The 21313-nt window shown below is 48.3% G+C and overlaps 1 protein-coding gene across 6 annotated transcripts in view; it reads right to left on the bottom strand.

Annotated features, from left to right (window-relative positions):
• CAPN5 (calpain 5) overlaps positions 1 to 21313 on the bottom strand; it is a 140671-nt gene that overhangs the window by 117799 nt on the left and 1559 nt on the right. For 2 of the 6 annotated variants that reach the window (XM_084617920.1, XM_084617919.1), the window contains exon 2: positions 4385 to 4485. The exons of 1 other annotated variant lie outside the window; for it this stretch is intronic. The gene's annotated coding sequence lies outside the window, so the exon portion shown is untranslated. Of the gene's footprint in view, positions 1 to 4384; positions 4486 to 6530; positions 8165 to 8201; positions 8909 to 21313 lie in introns of those variants that run through there. 3 more of the 6 variants (XM_084617924.1, XM_084617921.1, XM_084617922.1) reach the window with 3 other exon arrangements.

Here is a 21313-nt window from a genome sequence, read left to right as displayed (position 1 = left end):
GGCAGCCCTGACCCACTTGCTTCATGACAAGCCAGTTAATAATTACAAGCAGCAGCAGGAGCCGTAAAAGAGAGAGTGAGCCCACGAAGCACACATTCTGAGCATGCCCGTAACTCCCCAGGGCTTGTAACAAATCACAGCTCTGGTAAATTACAGGAATCTTCTTCCAGGCCTCACTGTACAGACACAGAGACAGTCCATACCCAGAGAGCTTTCAATCCGGCTTGAGACAAGACACAAGGGAATGTCACAAACGAGCATTTGGATAATTATATTCTGGGAGGAAAAGGGGCTGGGGACTATGACCTGGAGGATATTCAGACCCCCTATATATAAACATCTCTTCCCATCCACATTCAGATTGTGTGGACACGCACACCCGTTCACCACCTAAAGACACCCAAGAGGAAAAGGCCTTTGAGTCTCTCTTCTGCGCTGGGGTAATGGGACTGTGATATTCCCGGAGTCTCAGTTCAGCCTGAGGGTCATGCCCTAAAGAGCTTATGGTCTAGATCATTTGGCATCTAGCAGACCTGATTACTTATTAGCCTATTGTAATCACTAGCTATCCCCTGACTTATGCTTTGCTTTGAATACAGGCCAGTTGTGTTACTTACAAGCTGTTAGATATGTCCAGCCTGGCTGTGGTGGTTTCCCAGGAACTCCCTGTTAGTACCCATATGGGTTACCCTTGGCAATACAGGGATGTTGTCTTTGTAGGTGTGGACTGAACATACACTTGTATTATCTACTGCAAAAGAATCTCCCATTAAAGCTAATGGAAAGAGCCTCATTGTCTACAAAGGGAGCAGGACTGGGCCCCTACAGACACCAGTCCGGACCAGTAGTTCTCAACCAGGGGTACGCATACCCTTGGGGGTACTCAGAGGTCTTCCAGGGGATACATCAGCAGGCTCCATAATAAGCACTAGCAAAGTCAGCACAAACTAAAATTTCATCCAATGACCAGTTTATACTGCTCTATATATGATCACTGACATGTAAGTACAGTATTTATATTCCAATTGATTTATTTTATAATTATATGGTAAAAATGAGAATGTCGGCCATTGTTCAGTAATAGTGGGCTGTGACACTTCTGTACTTTCGTGTCTGATTTTGTCAGCAAGCAGGTTTTAAATCAGGTGAAACGTGCGGGTATGCAAGGCAAATCAGCCTCCTGAAAGGGGTACAATAGTCTGGAAAGGTTGAGAGCCGCTGGTCTAGACATTCGACATATACTGTTCAGATAATTGAGGCATGAGGGCAAGGGGAATGGTTCAGGTCAGGCAGAAGAGCTTTTAGTGGAAATAATGGACTTTGGGGACCAGGACTGAGAGGTCTGGGGTTCAGATAACTGAAGTTTCACTGTTCCAGAGAATTCCTAGCATAGATAAACTATAGCACATGGCTATGCCCACGCTGAACCTCCAATTACCCTTGGTCCCACTATTGTAAAAATCATTTACAGAGCCGTAAATATCCATGCTGCTAGCTCAGTGCCAAAGAGATCACAGGTCACTGTTTTAGGACCACAACACTGAAGAGTTGATAGGGCACATTACTAGCCACTACAATGGACAGCATTTGACACATATACCACACCACGGCAGCTCCTGATACAAGGAAGTTCCAGGCTGTCTGCAGACTCAGGCAGACATCCTTGCCGCAGGTCACATCTTGAAGACTTTCCTTGCAACTCCAAAGGCTAGAGAGAGTTTCATTCTTCTTTCAAATGAAAACAGAGCCAACGAAGACCAAGCTGTCAGACTCATGGGGAAGCATCTGCTCAGCTCAACCTTTAGTAGTGACTCACTGCCCAATGCCAACACAGGCTTGGCGTAACTACAATGGGTGCACTCCCCTAATTAAGAGTTGATAGATATCTAAATTGGCTTAGTCACCATGGCGATACATGCTCTGTTTATCCAGCTCTGCATCCTTGCAGGACCGCCCTCAGCTGTTTTCCTCCCACAGGTGTGGCAGGGCCATGAATTTTTTTCCCATTGGTTAAATTATGCAGCACTATAGACCTAGGGAGGTGTCCTCTGGTTCAGGACATTCCCAGAGTTCCAGGATCTCTGCATCCAGGGTTTTAGCTCAACCCTTGTAGGCCAGTCACAAAGTCCAGATCCAGGTGAGACCATCTCCCAGTGTTTGGGGATGGTTCTGGCTAACCCAACAACTCTAGTGTAAAACCTTCCCCAAGCCAGGCCCCCCGGTGAGAGTCTACTATGTACATAGGTTTCAGAATAGCAGCCGTGTTAGTTTGTATTCGCAAAAAGAAAAGGAGGACTTGTGGCACCTTAGAGACTAATCAATTTATTTGAGCATAAGCTTTCGTGAGCTACAGCTCACTTCATCAGATGCATACATAGTAGACTCTCACTGGGGGCCTGCAACGTACATTGCCCCAGCCCATGTTACAGCAGTTTCCGGGCTGAAAAGTTCTTCCTGCCCTTTCTGCACTCCACAGCTCACACCATGCTGGACAGCAGGGCCTGCATTCCCACTACGGATCCATGCATTTATTCTTTGGCCACCCCAGCCAGGATGGAGGGAGAACGTACCGGGCTGAGGAGAGTGTCTGAGGATCATACCTATCACGTTAAGGCCATATGCGCAGTGGCATGCCACGGGAGGTGCACCAGGCTCTGTCTATGGGACACAACGGGGGCATAGCCTTGTTTGTGGCTGGGGGGCATCTACGGCAAAGGGCCGCACCGCACGCGGTGACACATTGCTTTGGGAATGGGCCGCCCAGGTCCCTGCCCCCACGTGACACATTTTACGTAGCTCTAAGGAGCCGTTCCCCTTACCTACGCACAGCTCATGTGGGCGTGGCCGTGTGCCCTCGCCTAGGATTTGTGGGCATGGCAGGATGCCGTACCCCTGCCCAGGCTGCAGTGTGGCAGGGCATTTTCCTGCACGGGTTTGTTGAGGCTTCTCCTTAGCATTTCCCCTCAACATGGCGGCCCAGAGCAGCACGCGTGGGCTTTGCTAGCTGCTAAGCACACCCACCCTGAGCTTTCAGAGTAGCAGCCGTGTTAGTCTGTATTCACAAAAAGAAAAAGGAGTACTTGTGGCACCTTAGAGACTAACAAATTTATTTGAGCATAAGCTTTCGTGAGCTACAGCTCACTTCATCTGAGCTGTACATCATTGCAGGGTACAGGCCAGCTCTTCCCTTTCACCACCCCTTCCAATGACGGGCATTCACTTTACAGCAACTCTGGGGCAACTTTAGTGGAGCAAAAGTCACCTACCTGTTCTGGTGTCACCTGAGTGAACAGAGGAAGGTTTATAAAGGGGCAGTAACTCCATGTACTGAGACTTTAACCACACAGCAGCAACCCCCCTGCAGGCCTTGTGCACTAGCCACCTCCCTGACAGCCACACGGCACCTTGCTCCCACATGTAACTAGAGAGAGAATCAGGCCTCAAACAGTTACTCAGGTGACGGGCTGCTTCTCACAGACTTTAAGGCCAGAACTGACTATTGTGATGATCTAGTGAGTCTGACCTCCTGCACATTGCAGGCCCCAGAACCTCACCCACCCATTCCTGTGATAGACCCCTAATCTCTGGCTGAGTTACTGAAATCCTCAGATCATGATTTTAAAACATCAAGTTACAGAGATCAGAGTAACAGCCGTGTTAGTCTGTATTCGCAAAAAGAAAAGGAGTACTTGTGGCACCTTAGAGACTAACCAATTTATTTGAGCATAAGCTTTCGTGAGCTACAGCTCACTTCATCAGATGCATCACGAAAGCTTATGCTCAAATAAATTGGTTAGTCTCTAAGGTGCCACAAGTCCTCCTTTTCTTTTTAAGTCACAGAGAATCCACCATTTCCGCTAGTTTAAACCTGCAAGTGACTCCTACCCCATGCTGCACAGGAAGGTGAAAACCCCCCAGGGTCTCTGCCAATCTGCCTGGGGGAAAATTCCTTTTGGACCTCAAATATGGAGACCAGTTAGACCCTGAGCATGTGAGCAAGACCCAGCAACCAGATACCGGGGAAAGAATTCTCTGCAGTAACTCAGAGCCCTCCCCCTCACACCATCTAGTGTCCCATCTCCTGCCATTGTGAATAAACGTTGTAGGCGGTGTTAAAAAGATTTCTCCAGGACTCCACAGAAGTCTTATCCCTGTGTGGATAAGAAGCAGCCACCTGCATTGGCCAGGGTGAAGAGGGCTTAACTCATCATATTTCAAAGACTTCTGCTAATCTACAGCAATTTAGCATGGCCAGCACCTCCTCCCACTCCTAGGGAAGTCAGCAGGACATTTTACAGAATCCATAAAGACCCACAGCGACCTACAAACAACAAAAGCAGAGAGAGAGAGAGAGAGAGATCTGAGCTACAAACTTGGGACCTACCTGTCATAAAGCTTGGGAGTTGGTTTGGATCAAGGATTTTGGGTCAGGCTGACATCTGAGCAATAGTTCCTAGGGGTCAGGAGTTCCTCACACAACAGTCCCTAAGAGAGAGAGAGGGGAAGAGGGTATTGTAGTTCAGGCACTGGACCCGGTCCAGGAGACCTGGGTTAAATTCCTGGCTCTGCCACAGATTCCCTGTGTGACCTTGGGCAAGTCACTTAGGTTATGTCCACACTTAGCCCAGGCTCTAACTCAGGTTTGAGCCCAAGCCCCCTTTCCATCCACACATGAATGAGCCTAACACGGGCCAGCAAGCATTCAGGTCCTGGGTCCTAGAACTCTGCTAGGGCTTGGATCAGTGCTCAAGTCCCACTATGACTTGGGTCCAAACCCGGTCATTTTGCAGTGTGGACACAGCTCACGCCACAGAGCTGAGTCAGAAGATCTGCATAGTCAAGTATGGACGTATTCGTACAGCTGTGTGACCCTCGTCCAGAAATTGTAAACCTTGATTTACAAGGCAGCGTGGACACTCAAGCTCGGATTTGGGAACACAAAGTATACAAGTACAAGTCCACAGACCTGGGTGTACAATGCAGTAGACGTACCCACAGTCTTGGGGCTTGTCTGTACAATCTCTTAGCTCGCGGCAAGCTGAGGTGTAACTGCCTTGCCCTGGGTGTCTGTGCGGACCCTTCTGCTGCAAACTACAAGTTCCCTAGTGCAGTTTGGTCCACTCCTGTTTCCAAGCAGAGTGGATCAAAGTGCACGAGGGAGCTTTTAGTGCATGGCAGCAGGACCCACATGGACACGTAGTGTATGGCACACTAGTGCGAGGTAGACTGACACCCCAGCTTGCCACAAACACAAGTTCGTATAGACAAGCCCTCAGACCCTCAGGGCATGGCGGCACTGTAATAGAAGACCTGTGGGTGGCCCTGGCCATCTGACTCAGGCTGGCAGGAGGGTGGGGGCTCCAGGGCTATAAAAATGCAGTATAGACATTCAGGCTCCCCCCTCACAGGGTCCTAAAGCCCAAACGTCCACACTGAAAGTTTATAGCCTCCCAGCCCAAGCCCCACGAGCCCAAATCAGCTGACTTGGGCCAGCCGGGGGCCATACCGGGGCTCCTTTATCACTTTAGCACAGTGTAGATGGTACCCTCTGTTCCCCACCTGTAGAAAGGAGATAATACGTCTGGGGTCTGTTTGCACGGTGACCTCCCCAAGGTCTGTCTCTTACTATGTGCACTTATGCACCTAGCACAATGGGGCCCTGATCTCCGACCGGGCCCCCTGCTGCTACCGTGACACAAATAAACACAAGCCGGCTGCGTGAGGCTATGTTACCTTCCCCTTGTCGGGGGCGTGGAGAACCCCAGCTACGGCTCTTTTAAACAAAGGAACCAAGGTACGCTCAGTGGATGCTGACAGGAATTTACCTTCTCTCAGTGGGGGTCTGTCAAGGTTCCTCCCCCACTCTGAACTCTAGGGTACAGATGTGGGGACCTGCATGAAAAACCTCCTAAGCTTATCTTTACCAGCTTAGGTCAAAACTTCCCCAAGGTAACAAATATTACCCCCGTTATCCTTGGAATGGCCGCTACCACCACCAAACTAATACTGGTTACTGGGGAAGAGCTGTTTGGACGCGTCCTTCCCCCCAAAATACTTCACAAAACCTTGCACCCCACTTCCTGGACAAGGTTTGGTAAAAAGCCTCACCAATTTGCATAGGTGACCACAGACCCAGACCCTTGGATCTTAAGAACAATGAACAATCCTCCCAACACTTGCACCCCCCCTTTCCTGGGAAATGTTGGATAAAAAGCCTCACCAATTTGCATAGGTGACCACAAACCCAAACCCTTGGATCTGAGAACAATGAAAAAGCATTCAGTGTTTTACAAGAAGACTTTTAATAAAAAATAGAAGTAAATAGAAATAAAGAAATCCCCCCTGTAAAATCAGGATGGTATATATCTTACAGGGTAATTAGATTAAAAAAACATAGAGAACCCCTCTAGGCAAAACCTTAAGTTACAAAAAAGATACACAGACAGAAATAGTTATTCTATTCAGCACAATTCTTTTCTCAGCCATTTAAAGAAATCATAATCTAACACATACCTAGCTAGATTACTTACTAAAAGTTCTAAGACTCCATTCCTGTTCTGTCCCCGGCCAAGACGACTACAGACAGACCCTTTGTTCCTCTCCCTCCTCCCAGCTTTTGAAAGTATCTTGTCTCCTCATTGGTCATTTTGGTCAGGTGCCAGCGAGGTTACCTTTAGCTTCTTAACCCTTTACAGGTGAGAGGAGCTTTCCCCTGGCCAGGAGGGATTTCAAAGGGGTTTACCCTTCCCTTTATATTTATGACACGCCCCCCAAATCTCAGCTAGGGTGAAACACTGGCTGGGATTTCTTCCTGGAGCTCTAGGAAAACAGAGTTAATAAGACACATGCATCTCTAAATATACTACCAAGTACATAAAGACTAACAATATTTTCCACATCTCAAGGACGATTTTAACCAGTTGATTCTGGGAAACTTTCACGGGAGAGTGCATCAGCCACTTTGTTAGAAGCTCCTGAGATGTGTTGGATGTCGAAATCAAAATCTTGGAGAGCTAAACTCCACAGAAGAAGTTTTTTGTTAGTTTCTTTGACGGTGTGAAGCCACTTTAGTGCAGCATGGTCGGTTTGCAGGTGGAAACGCCGTCCCCAAACATATGGGCGTAGCTTTTCCAGAGCGTAGACAATGGCATAACATTCTTTTTCAGTGACTGACCAGTTGCTTTCCCTCTCAGACAGTTTTTTGCTGAGAAACACTACAGGGTGGAATTCTTGATCAGGTCCTTTCTGCATTAAAACTGCTCCCACACCACGCTCGGATGCATCTGTGGTTACTAGGAACGGTTTGTCAAAGTCTGGGGCCCTTAGTACAGGGTCAGACATGAGTGTCGCTTTAAGCTTGTTAAAGGCCTTCTGACACTTTCCGGTCCACTGAACAGCATTTGGCTGTTTCTTTTTGGTTAGGTCTGTCAGTGGGGCAGCGATTTGGCTGTAGTGCGGTACAAATCGTCTGTAATAACCGGCCAAGCCTAAGAAGGATTGAACCTGTTTCTTTGACTTTGGGACAGGCCACTTTTGGATAGCATCCACTTTGGCCTGTAGGGGGCTGATAGTTCCTTGACCCACCTGGTGTCCAAGGTAAGTCACTCTGTTTAGGCCTATTTGACACTTCTTAGCCTTAACAGTTAGTCCTGCCTCCCTTATGCGCTCAAGGACTTTTTGTAGATGTTCCAGGTGGTCTGCCCAGGAATCCGAAAATATGGCCACATCGTCAAGGTAGGCGACTGCATATTCTCCTAATCCCGCTAGGAGACCATCTACAAGTCTTTGGAAAGTGGCGGGTGCATTTCGCAGCCCGAAAGGGAGTACATTAAATTCATACAGCCCGAGATGTGTGATGAAGGCTGACCTTTCCTTGGCAGATTCATCTAGCGGTACCTGCCAGTACCCCTTGGTTAAGTCCAAGGTAGAGATGAACTGGGCCCTTCCCAGTTTCTCTAATAGTTCATCTGTGCGTGGCATGGGATAGTTGTCTGGGCAAGTTACAGCATTTAGCTTACGGTAGTCCACGCAAAAACGTATTTCCCCATCTGGTTTGGGAACTAGAACCACTGGAGATGCCCATGCACTTTCAGAGGGGCGGATTACACCCATCTGTAACATATCCTGGATCTCCCGTTCTATAGCAGTTTTAGCTTGAGGAGACACCCGGTAAGGTTGGACCCTAATTGGGTGAGCATTACCTGTGTCAATGGAGTGGTATGCCCGTTCAGTCAGTCCTGGGGTGGCTGAGAACGTTGGCGCGTAGCTAGTGCACAGCTCCTGGATCTGCTGTCGCTGCATACGCCCAAGGGTCATGGAGAGGTTCACCTCTTCCACACCACCAGCACATTTCCCTTCGTAGTAGACACCTTCAGGCCACTCAGCGTCGTCTCCTCCCTGGGCTGTAAACTGACAAACCTTTAATTCTCTGGAATAAAAGGGCTTTAGAGAATTAATATGATACACCTTAGGCTTTCGGTTGGAGGTGGGGAATGCTATGAGATAATTAACAGCTCCCAGGCGCTCCTGGACCACGAATGGCCCTTCCCACGATGCTTCCATTTTATGGGCCTGGAGCGCCTTTAAGACCATGACCTGGTCTCCTACTTTGAAGGAACGCTCTCTGGCATGTTTATCATACCAGGCTTTTTGCTCTTTTTGAGCATCCTTTAAGTTTCCTCTAGCAAGGGCTAAAGAGGTTCGGAGGGTGTTTTGTAGGTTGGTTACAAAGTCCAGAATGTTAGTTCCTGGAGAAGGTGTAAATCCCTCCCATTGCTGCTTCACCAACTGCAATGGCCCCTTAACCTCACGGCCATATACAAGTTCAAATGGGGAAAACCCTAAACTGGGATGTGGTACAGCTCTGTAGGCAAAGAGCAACTGCTGCAATACTAGGTCCCAATCATTGGAGTGCTTATTTACGAATTTACGTATCATGGCCCCCAAAGTTCCATTAAACTTCTCCACCATGCCATTTGTTTGATGATGGTAAGGAGTGGCAACCAAGTGATTTACCCCATGAGCTTCCCAAAGGTTTTTCATAGTTCCTGCCAGGAAATTAGTCCCTGCATCTGTGAGGATGTCAGAGGGCCAACCTACCCTGGCAAAAATGTCTGCTAGTGCCTGGCACACACTTTTAGCCCTGGTGTTGCTTAGAGCTACTGCTTCCGGCCATCGGGTGGCAAAATCCATGAAAGTCAGTATGTACTGCTTTCCTCTGGGTGTCTTTTTCGGAAAAGGACCCAGAATATCCACAGCTACTCGCTGAAATGGAACTTCAATGATGGGGAGTGGCTGGAGAGGAGCTTTGACCTGGTCTTGGGGTTTTCCCACTCTTTGGCACACCTCACAAGACTGGACATAGGTAGAAACATCCTTGCCCATTCCCTCCCAGTGGAATGACCCCCCCAAACGGTCTTTGGTCCTGTTCACCCCAGCATGGCCACTAGGGTGATCATGGGCTAAGCTCAAGAGCTTGGCCCGGTATTTAGTTGGAACTACCAACTGTCTCTGAGGATGCCAGTCTTCCTGGTGTCCCCCAGAAAGAGTTTCCTTGTATAAAAGTCCTCTTTCTACAACAAACCTGGATCGATTAGAAGAGCTGAGAGGCGGTGGGTTGCTCCGTGCCGCCGTCCAAGCTCTCTGGAGGCTTTCATCTGCTTCCTGTTCGGTCTGGAACTGTTCCCTTGATGCTGGAGACATCAGTTCCTCATGGGATTGTGGACCTAGGCTTGGTCCCTCTGGAAGCGATATAGGGGATGGAGCTGTTTCTGTTGACTGTGAACCGCTCTCCGCTGGTGTACTATGTTGGGATTCAGGCTCCGGCTGAGCCTCTTGTGTAGGGTTATCGGCTGCTGCCAGTTCAGGTTCGGTGGGGCCCTCTGGTGTTGAGGTTGCAAGTACTGGATTCAGTGCTGACACGGGGTCTGGTGTTGGTTGTTCGGCTGGTTCCGGTTCTGGGACTGGTTCCGTCTGGGTCTCTGGGACTGGATCCACTACTGCTGTTGCAGACATTGGCCTGGGGTCCAGGTCCATCACCTCTGACTGGGTCCTGATAGAAGTTTCCGGAACAGAGCTAGGCCTCACGGCTTGTTTAGCCTGGTTGCGGGTGACCATTCCCACCCTCTTGGCCTGCTTCACATGATTGGCCAAGTCTTCCCCCAACAGCATGGGGATGGGATAATCATCATAGACTGCAAAAGTCCACATTCCTGACCAGCCCTTGTACTGGACAGGCAACTTGGCTGTAGGCAAATTGAAAGAGTTGGACTTGAAGGGTTGAATCGTCACTTGGATCTCTGGGTTGATTAAATTGGGGTCCACTAAGGAAGCATGGATAGCTGACACTTGTGCTCCGGTGTCCCTCCACGTGGTGACCTTCTTCCCACCCACACTCACAGTTTCCCTCCGCTCCAAGGGTATCTGGGAGGTATCTGGGCCTGTGGACCTCTGGTGTGATTCCGGTGCAATGAACTGTAATCTGTTGGGGTTCTTGGGGCAGTTGGCCTTTACATGCCCCAGCTCGTTACACTTAAAACATCGTCCAGCTGACGGGTCACTGGGGCGAGGAGGGTTGCTGGAGAACGGGGTGGTGGGACGATAAGGGGTCTGGAGGGTTCTTTGGGAGGTAGGTGGGGCTTTGGGCGGCCCCCGGTAATAGGGTGTGGTCTGGGGTGGTCCCTTCTGGTCTCCGCTCCAACTGCGACCAGTTTTCTTCTTCTCTGCCACCTCCACCCATCTGGCTCCAATCTCTCCTGCCTCAATTACAGTTTTGGGTTTCCCATCTAGGATGTATCTTTCTATTTCCTCAGGAACACCCTCTAAGAATTGTTCCATTTGCATTAGGAAGGGCAAATTTACTGGAGATTCAACACTTGCTCCTGATATCCAGGCATCCCAATGTTTTACAATGTGGTAGGCATGTCGGGTAAATGACATGTCTGGTTTCCACCTTAGGGCTCTGAACCTCCGACGAGACTGGTCTCCGCTCCAACTGCGACCAGTTTTCTTCTTCTCTGCCACCTCCACCCATCTGGCTCCAATCTCTCCTGCCTCAATTACAGTTTTGGGTTTCCCATCTAGGATGTATCTTTCTATTTCCTCAGGAACACCCTCTAAGAATTGTTCCATTTGCATTAGGAAGGGCAAATTTACTGGAGATTCAACACTTGCTCCTGATATCCAGGCATCCCAATGTTTTCCAATGTGGTAGGCATGTCGGGTAAATGACATGTCTGGTTTCCACCTTAGGGCTCTGAACCTCCGACGAGACTGCTCGGGTGTTATCCCCATTCTGACTCTCGCCTTGGATTTAAACAGTTCATACTTGTTCATGTGTTCTTTAGGCATTTCAGCTGCCACCTCAGCTAAGGGTCCACTGAGCTGCGGCCTCAGCTCTACCATGTATTGGTCAGTAGAGATGTTGTACCCAAGGCAGGCCCTTTCGAAGTTTTCTAAGAAGGCCTCAGTATCATCACCTGCCTTGTAGGTGGGGAACTTTCTGGGATGGGAAGTGGTACCTGGAGAAGGATTGCTAGGGTTTGTTGGTATATTCTGCTGGGCCTTTATCCTCTCCATCTCCTCCACATGCTTCCTCTCTTTTTCCTTCTCCTCCTCCTTCAGCCGCATGAGTTCTATCTGTCTTTCATGTTCCCTTTGTTTTTCCTCAGCCTGAAATTTGGCTAATTCCAGCTGTAGTCGAGCTGAGGATTTGGCCATTCTAACCTCTCTGTTTTTAACTAACTTTACACCCGAGGTTTAGAAATAAACAAACAAAACTTGGCTGTAAAATTTTGCTGTGCTGGAATAGAATACCTATTCTCTGATAGTGATTGTCAGCCTACAGAAAAAGACAATTCCCTTGTCTCTGCTCTGGGCCCAAATTAAAGCAAAAAACCTCCAACTACTTGGAAACCTGCTTACCCAGCCCAAAGAAGAAAAAAAATTTCTTTTCAAACCTGTGCTCCTTGTAAAACAAAAAAAAAAAAATCAAAATCCTAAAAAAAACCCTGCCACTTTTGTCTCCAGGCAAATGGGTAGAGCACACACCCCCTATTTACTTTTAGGAAGAAAAGAAAAAAAAAAAAACCTCTGGGTTGGAAGACTGTGAATTTCCCTGCAGGAGTTAAGTACCCTGCCTCCAGGCAAAGAAAACCTGCAATTCACAAGATAATCCCCTTTTGTCTCTGCTTGGCCACAAAGCAGAGAGAAACCAAGCTGCTTTCAGTTTCAAAGCTGCCTTCTGGACTTCCTAAAAATTCCTTTTTAAAATCTGTATTTCTAGTTCAAAAAATCTCAACTGGATCTCAAAATGATTTCAGGTTAATCCCACCACTGTGCCACCATGTCAAGGTTCCTCCCCTACTCTGAACTCTAGGGTACAGATGTGGGGACCTGCATGAAAAACCTCCTAAGCTTATCTTACCAGCTTAGGTCAAAACTTCCCCAAGGTAACAAATATTACCCCCGTTATCCTTGGAATGGCCGCTACCACCACCAAACTAATACTGGTTACTGGGGAAGAGCTGTTTGGACGCGTCCTTCCCCCCAAAATACTTCACAAAACCTTGCACCCCACTTCCTGGACAAGGTTTGGTAAAAAGCCTCACCAATTTGCATAGGTGACCACAGACCCAGACCCTTGGATCTTAAGAACAATGAACAATCCTCCCAACACTTGCACCCCCCCTTTCCTGGGAAATGTTGGATAAAAAGCCTCACCAATTTGCATAGGTGACCACAAACCCAAACCCTTGGATCTGAGAACAATGAAAAAGCATTCAGTGTTTTACAAGAAGACTTTTAATAAAAAATAGAAGTAAATAGAAATAAAGAAATCCCCCCTGTAAAATCAGGATGGTATATATCTTACAGGGTAATTAGATTAAAAAAACATAGAGAACCCCTCTAGGCAAAACCTTAAGTTACAAAAAAGATACACAGACAGAAATAGTTATTCTATTCAGCACAATTCTTTTCTCAGCCATTTAAAGAAATCATAATCTAACACATACCTAGCTAGATTACTTACTAAAAGTTCTAAGACTCCATTCCTGTTCTGTCCCCGGCCAAGACGACTACAGACAGACCCTTTGTTCCTCTCCCTCCTCCCAGCTTTTGAAAGTATCTTGTCTCCTCATTGGTCATTTTGGTCAGGTGCCAGCGAGGTTACCTTTAGCTTCTTAACCCTTTACAGGTGAGAGGAGCTTTCCCCTGGCCAGGAGGGATTTCAAAGGGGTTTACCCTTCCCTTTATATTTATGACAGGGTCCCACCTGGGCCTAGAAAGGACAGAGAGTGTCTCTAAGCACCCCACATGCCTGCAGCAACCCTACAGAAGACAAGCATGTCACAAGGATCCCCTGAGACTTACCCATGACAAGTCAGAGAATTTCACTTCCCTAGGCACTGGAGAAGTTTGCTTTGGATTACATCAGACTCTCTCATGACCACTAATTCTGTTCACTCCCCTGCCTCGCCTCACCCCACCCCAATATAAATAGCACCCTGCTGTGAGACATCGCCAGGAAGAGCCTAGGACAGGGGTGGGCAAACTTTTCGGCTCAAGGGCCACATCGGGGTGCAAAACTCTATGGAGGGCCGGGTAGGGAAGGCTGTGCCTCCCCAAACAGCCTGGCCCCCGCCCCCATCCGACCCCTCTCACTTCCTGCCCCCTCAGAACCCCCCCACCCATCCAACCCCTCCTACTCCTTGTCCCCTGGCCGTCCTCTCCCAGGACCCCCCCCCGCCTCGACCACCCCCCAGGACTCTACCCCCATCCAACCCCCCCGTTCCCCATCCTCTGCCCCATCCAACCGCCCCCTGCTCCCTGTCTGCCCCCCGGGACCCCCTGCCCCATATCCAACCCCCTGGTCCCGGCCCCCTTACCATGCCACTCAGAGCAGCATGTCTGGAGCCGCACAGCCGGAGCCAGACGCACTGTCCTGCATGACCACGCAGCCCCGCTACGCAGAGCCCTGCCCGTGCGGCCACGTGGCTGCAGTGAAGGGGGAACAGTGGGGGAGGGGCCAGGGGCTAGCCTCCCCGGCCAGGAGCTCATGGGCTGGGCAGGACGGTCCCGCGGGCCAGATGTGGCCCACGGGCCGTAGTTTACCCACTTCTGGCCTAGGAAATGATCAGCTGGGCGACTTCATAGCCGCACGGGCTGACGCTAGACCCCAGCAACAGGTGCAAGGCACCTCGGCACCTTGCATAAGGCCTTGATCTTGCAGCCTTCACCTGAGCCAGTGTCCCACTCACTTTGATGAGAGTTATACTTGCGTAAGAACTGCAGGATCAAGCCCTTAATTGCTTACTGGCTGCTTTGTAAGCCAGCCGGTACCCCCTGGAGCACTGTTCACACAGCCCTAGAAAACTGGTAAAACCAGCTCTGCACAGACTGACTGTGCTGGGCTTTCCGGGACATGCCTTCCTTAGCAAGGCCTTAGCTGCCAGAGGGTTTTTCCTGGGGCAAGAAGCTGCTGTTGAAGGGTTGGAGGGGCTGAATATATATATAAGATAGGTTTCCGAGTAACAGCCATGTTAGTCTGTATTCGCAAAAAGAAAAGGAGGACTTGTGGCACCTTAGAAACTAACCAGCTTATTTGAGCATAAGCTTTCGTGAGCTACAGCTCACTTCATCGGATGCATCCTGTGGAAAATACAGAAGATGTTTTTATACACACACAAAGCATGAAAAAATACCTCCCCCCACCCCACTCTCCTGCTGGTAAATAGCTTATCTAAAGTGACCACTCTCCTTACAATGTGTATGATAATCAAGGTGGGCCATTTCCAGCACAAATCCAGAGTTTAACAAGAACGTCTGAGGAACGGGAGGGGGGTTAGGTTGTTTCCCCTTGTTTTCCTAACCCCCCTCCCGTTCCTCAGACTTTCTTGTTAAACCCTGGATTTGTGCTGGAAATGGCCCACCTTGATTATCATACACATTGGAAGGAGAGTGATCACTTTAGATAAGCTATTTACCAGCAGGAGAGTGGGGTGGGGGGAGGTATTTTTTCATGCTTTGTGTGTGTATAAAAACATCTTCTGTATTTTCCACAGGATGCATCCGATGAAGTGAGCTGTAGCTCACGAAAGCTTATGCTCAAATAAGCTGGTTAGTTTCTAAGGTGCCACAAGTACTCCTTTTGTTTTTGCGAATACAGACTAACACGGCTGTTACTCTGAAACCTGTGTTTATAATGCTTAGTTTGGGGATAATATCCCTTTAATGTTGGTTCACCCTTAAGTTATTGATACAAACTCTCAAATCCCCTCTCTGTTCCTCAGCAGGAGGTCACAAATGCATGGATCTCCTCCCTTGACACTACTAAGGAGAGGGAAGGGCTTTCCCAAATTACCTGAATGCCCTCTCCTGGTCTGGGTACTCCACTAACCAATTTATTTGAGCATAAGCTTTCGTGAGCTACAGCTCATTTCATCGGATGCATAAAGATGTTTTTATGCACACAAATCACTACAAAAGGTTCTCTCCCCCCACCCCACTCTCCTGCTCCAGAGCATTAGGACACTTGGTGAAGAAATAGGTTTAGAGTTACACTGCCTGGAATGATTAAAGGGAGCAGGATAAAATTATATGGTGGGATAATAAATGGCACAAGTAATAAAAATTCACCACCTCTGGGCATGTCAGGGGATAGAAAAAGACATTACATTGTATGATGCTTTCTAGGGGGAAAAAGTCAGAGTATCATAAACCATCTATAACGCACCATAAATATACATAGCACGTTTGCTCCAGAGTAGACCAAGGACCCAGTCCAACTTCCACTAAAGATAACAGGAGTTGGATCAGGTTCAACAAACAGGTCCCATGCTCAGATCATCATCCAGCTAGACCCCTGGGTCAGTATGACTATGCCTTGCAAAGGTATCTTCTCTAGCCCTAAGGATGCAGGCTCCCCACCCCACAGTAATTCCAAGACAGGTACAGTGATTTGTAGCAGCAGTTCAATAAAAATTAGAAGGTAAGTGTCAATCCACATCGCGAGGGGGAAGCCTGGGAGATTAACAGGCTACATCTAAAGGGAAAGAAACAGAAAAAAGGATATCTTAGGGCTTGTCTACACCATGCAGCTTTTAGCAACAAGGCTGTGTTGCCACAGCCTTGTTGCTAAAAGTCAGCATGTAAATGCTCTTTGTCAGTACTTTGTCGGCACTTTTGCCAACCAAATACTTCCAGCTCCGCAAGAGCGCTCCTGCCAACAAAGCCGTGTTCACACTGCCACTTGTGTTGGCAAAACTTGTCTTTCGTGGGGGGGCTTTAAGTACTTGTGAAAGACAAAAGTTTTGTCGACAACTTCACAGTGTAGACAAAACCCCTACTCTCTTCCCAATAAAGAAAAATCTTGCTTTTTGGGGCAGGTGGAGAAAAACCCCTGCTGAAAGAAAAAGGGTGGAGAAGAGTTAGGTCAGAAGCATGAAGGTAGTAATTCCTGTTTCCATTGTAATCAAGGGGAGCTACCCATATCCCAAGGCTGGAGAATCAGGCCTACTGTTTAACACAATGACTCTACTCCAGCAGAGGTTTGCTTTAGATTTAGCACAAGGTCAGTATTAAAGTGGCCCCAGCTACATACATAGCAATGAGGTGAATGAGAAAACTAAAGGCAGGAAAGGGCTAACTTTGCTGCAGTGGGGAATGGGAGGGATGGGACACACACACACAGAATCTCAGCTGGTGCAAATGAAGGGAGTGCCAAAGAACTCAATAGAGCTGCCCCCATTCTCCCCTGGTGCAATCTTGGCCCATTGTCTCTAATCAACTGGAAGTGCTTGAGTCAGGGTAGCGGGAGCAGCTCTCCCTGCTGCATCCAAGCACTGTCGAGGCCCCTAAAGCTAGGTCTACATAGGGATAAAACCTGCGGCTGGCCTGGGTCAACCAGAGCTGAAAAATCACTGTGTAGATGCTTGGGCTGCAGCCTGAGCTCTGGGACCTAGCGAGGGTGGAGGACTTTTATCCCTGTGTTGTAGAGCAGGCCTGTGGCCGCCCATGCTCCTAGAACTTCCCACAAGGCTTTGGGATGCTGCGGAGAGAGCCTGCCAAACTAGCCCTGTGACCCCAGAGCACAAGATAAGGATGCTCAGGACCTCACCCCCAGGGTCATATCCTATAGGATGCAGTTAGAGGAGACTTCTGCTTGAGATAGTCGTAAGATGTGAGGAGGGGCTGACAGCACCAAAGAGTTGAGGGGGGAAGGGAAGAGGCCGCTATCCCCCTGCTAGAGTTACAGGAGCTGACTCTGGGGATTGCACCCTTAGAAAGTTTGCAGATGACACTAAGCTGTGGGTGGGTGGGGGGGGAGAATATGCTGGAGGGTAGGGATAGGGTCCAGAGTGACCTAGACAAATTGGAGGATTGGGCCAAAAGAAATCTGATGAGGATCAACAAAGGACAAGTGCAGAGTCCTGCACTTAGGATGGAAGAATCCCATTCACTGCTACAGACTACGGACTGAATGGCTTGGCAGCAGTTCTGCAGAAAAGAACCTGGGGTAGACAGTGCTCAGGGAAGGAGGCAGGGACTCCTGGAAATAACCAGCTGTGAGCATGTAACTAGAGACAGGTTTCAGAGTAGCAGCAGTGTTAGTCTGTATCCACAAAAAGAAAAGGAGTATTTGTGGCACCTTAGAGACTAACCAATTTATTTGAGCATAAGCTTTCGTGAGCTACAGCTCACTTCATCAGATGCATTCAATGAAGTGAGCTGTAGCTCACGAAAGCTTATGCTCAAATAAACTTGTTAGCCTCCAACGTGCCACAAGTCCTCCTTTTCTTTTTGTAACTAGAGATTGTCTGGTAACCAACATGCACCAGTGGCCAGAGCTATGGTTGCACTCAAAAGTCAGGGAAGGACAATCTGAACATTCTCATAGGGCCCGACCTAAAGCCTGGGAATCTAACAGGCTCTTAACGTGAGGAGGTTTTGATTTCCTAGGTGTTTCTATTGTTTTATAAAGAGGTAAATTCAAAGCCGTCCCTTAGGTAGGTGATGTGGCTGGACATCACAAGGGTGCCAGAAGTGAAATAATATTTGCACAATGTGAAGTCAGAAATGTAATATGCCTTGAGCAGAAAGCTTTCCACGGTGCCCTTCCCTTCATGGGCCATGCCGACCTTTATGCTCCTAAAGTGTGAATTTTGCTGACTTCAGACGTACAGGGTCTTCTCCTAAATCGTTTCATGCATGCACAGGCAGGCCCACAGGACCAGCAGCGGAAACGTGGGAGATCAGGGTTGATTGCCTGCTCTGCTACAAACTTCCTGTGTGAGCCTGGGCATGTCACCTAGCCTGTCTTTGCTGCAGTTCCCAGTCTGTAAAATGGGGATAACAGCACTTTCATAACCTCACAGGGGTGTTGGGAGGATGAATGCATTGAAAGATTGTGAGGCACTCAGATACCGCAGTAATGGGAGCCATATAAGAACCTTAGATAGATGGGCAGTTCAGGGACTCCATATTCAATTCTGGTATCATAGTGCCTCTGACTGAGCTTGCTACTGTAAAAGCCAGGCACAGACTAAATAATTTGGGGCAGCAGCAGGGTAGTGGTTTATCTAGCAAAGGGACCTCAGAAGAAATACAGAGAGGCATTGCTGGCACATGATGGCATATATCACATTGGTAGATGTGCAGGTGAACGTGACAGAGCGAGCCAGAAGAGTACCCAGAAGTCACCTACTACAGGACAGGCCTAACAAAGAAAATAACAGAACGCCACTAGCCACCACCTTCAGCCCCCAACTAAAACCCCTCCAATGCATCATCAAGGATCTACAACCTATCCTGAAGGATGACTCATCACTCTCACAGATCTTGGGGGACAGGCCAGTCCTTGCTTACAGGCAGCCCCCCAACCTGAAGCAAATACTCACCAGCAACCACACAACAGAACCACTAACCCAGGAACCTATCCTTGCAACAAAGCCCGTTGCCAACTGTGTCCACATATCTATTCAGGGGACACCATCCTAGGGCCTAATCACATCAGCCACACTATCAGAGGCTCGTTCACCTGCGCATCTACCAATGTGATATATGCCATCATGTGCCAGCAATGCCCCTCTGCCATGTACATTGGCCAAACTGGACAGTCTCTACGTAAAAGAATAAATGGACACAAATCAGACATCAAGAATTATAACATTGAAAAACCAGTCGGAGAACACTTCAATCTCTTTGGTCACTCAATTACACACCTAAAAGTGAAAAGAAAAGGAGTACTTGTGGCACCTTAGAGACTAACCAATTTATTTGAGCATGAGCTTTCGTGAGCTACAGCTCACTTCACGAAAGCTCATGCTCAAATAAATTGGTTAGTCTCTAAGGTGCCACAAGTACTCCTTTTCTTTTTGCAAATACAGACTAACACGGCTGTTACTCTGAGACCTAAAAGTGGCAATTCTTCAACAAAAAACAGACTCCAAGGAGAGACTGCTGAATTGGAATTAATTTGCAAACTGGATACAATTAACTTAGGCTTGAATAGAGACTGGGAGTGGATGGGTCATTACACAAAGTAAAAACTATTTCCCCATGTTTATTCCCCCTTACCACCCCCCACTGTTCCTCAGATGTTCTTGTCACTGCTGGAAATGGCCCACCTTGATTATCACTACAAAAGGTTTTCCCCCCACCCTGCTCTCCTGCTGGCAATAGCTCACCTTAAGTGATCACTCTGGTTACGGTGTGTATGGTAACACCCACTGTTTCATGTTCTCTACGTACATAAATCTCCCCACTGTATTTTCCATTGAATGCATCTGATGAAGTGAGCTGTAGCTCACAAAAGCTTATGCTCAAATAAATTGGTTAGTCTCTAAGGTGCCACAAGTCCTCCTTTTCTTTTTCCTCACACAAGTCACCAAAATGGCCTGTTTCTCTGGATGGTGATGTAACAAGAGCTACCTCAAGAATAACCCAGCCCTGTATTTTCAGTTTCACCTCTGCTGTGCTCTTCAGCTAGGTAGTTCTCTACTCCTCCACTCTCTCCTGCCAGAGATAAGGAGTCTGGACAAACAGCACATGTTTCAAAAGACATCCCATGCATGCAGGAATAACTATTACCCTACGAGTCAAGCAAACAAGAAGCATGCATGTAATATGTGCATAGCTAGAGAGCAAACATGTAATATACTGTTGTGTGTGTGCATGCAACCATGCACATGCACGCACACTGCTCCCCTCTACAACAAATATTTATAATTATTCAATGTTGGGTCATAGACCCTGTACTGCTAACAGCTAATGGAGATTCTCCTTCCGCTCAGCTGAGTGCTACAAAGTACACCACCTGCACCTCTTCCAAGGATAATCAGCTCTCTGGAGGGGCCGTCAACAGGAATCAAACCCTCAGTCTTTAGCTTCAAAGCACAGATTCTACAGCTTAAGCAGAAAGACTAAATTCATTAGCTGTGAACAGCAGCCAGTGGCCTTTCTCTGTGGATCTGCCACGCAGCTGGACAGACACACATCTGGCCAGGGTCCCTGGTTCTTAGCTCTGTGCCAGCTCTTTTGTCTTTGACCTTCCATCATGACCACCACCAAGGGTCCAATCCTGGGATGATCTGGCTGTAGACGCTCGCAGCAGGAGATGTTACTTGTGCATGTGATTTCAGCCAGAGTAATCGGTTACCTAGAGAGAGGATTGCCTTGTGCTGACTCAAGCACAAAGTCAGCCCCATGGAAGATTGCTATGCTAACAAGCACCAGCACATACAGCATGGCCCTCTGAAATCTCTGTTGGTTACACAACTGTGTAGCCATAAAAATCAGGCAGCTGGAACACCGCCACCTGCCAGATAAAACACCAGCTCGGCCATGTGGCGACACACAAACACGCCCCTGCCCCTTTCCAGAAACATACCTCTTTTTAGAGTGGTCCACGAGCACTTTCCCTGTCCTCCTCCCTACTCCAGCCAGACAGATGCAGCAAGAAAAAGCAGCCAGAGAATTTAACAGGAAGTTTCCTGATCACTGCCCTGCTTTTACCTCTGGTTCGTGTCTGATTATTCACCCCCACCCCATCCCCAAACAAACCGCTTACTTTCCCTCACCACAAAGCTCAGAACACTGAGGAGCGAATAGGCAGTTCTGTTCTTGGTGATAAATCTGAGTGCCAAGCATGTAAGCCACACCCTGCAGGACATGCAAGGCAGGTAAATTAGTTGTGTGCATTTGTACCTGTGATCCCTACAGAGCGGGCAGCGTACCTGGCTCCTAGCTGTCTAAGGGGAAGTCTATCTGAGGCTTCTTTACCAAAAGTTTCCCTCTGGCAGTAGCAGGGCTGGTA

The sequence above is a fragment of the Lepidochelys olivacea genome, assembly GCF_965140295.1.
Source record: "Lepidochelys olivacea isolate rLepOli2 genome assembly, chromosome: 1".
NCBI lineage: Eukaryota > Metazoa > Chordata > Testudines > Cheloniidae > Lepidochelys > Lepidochelys olivacea.
Note: the sequence above shows the minus strand (reverse complement) of the source record. Positions and strands in the feature narration are given on the sequence as shown.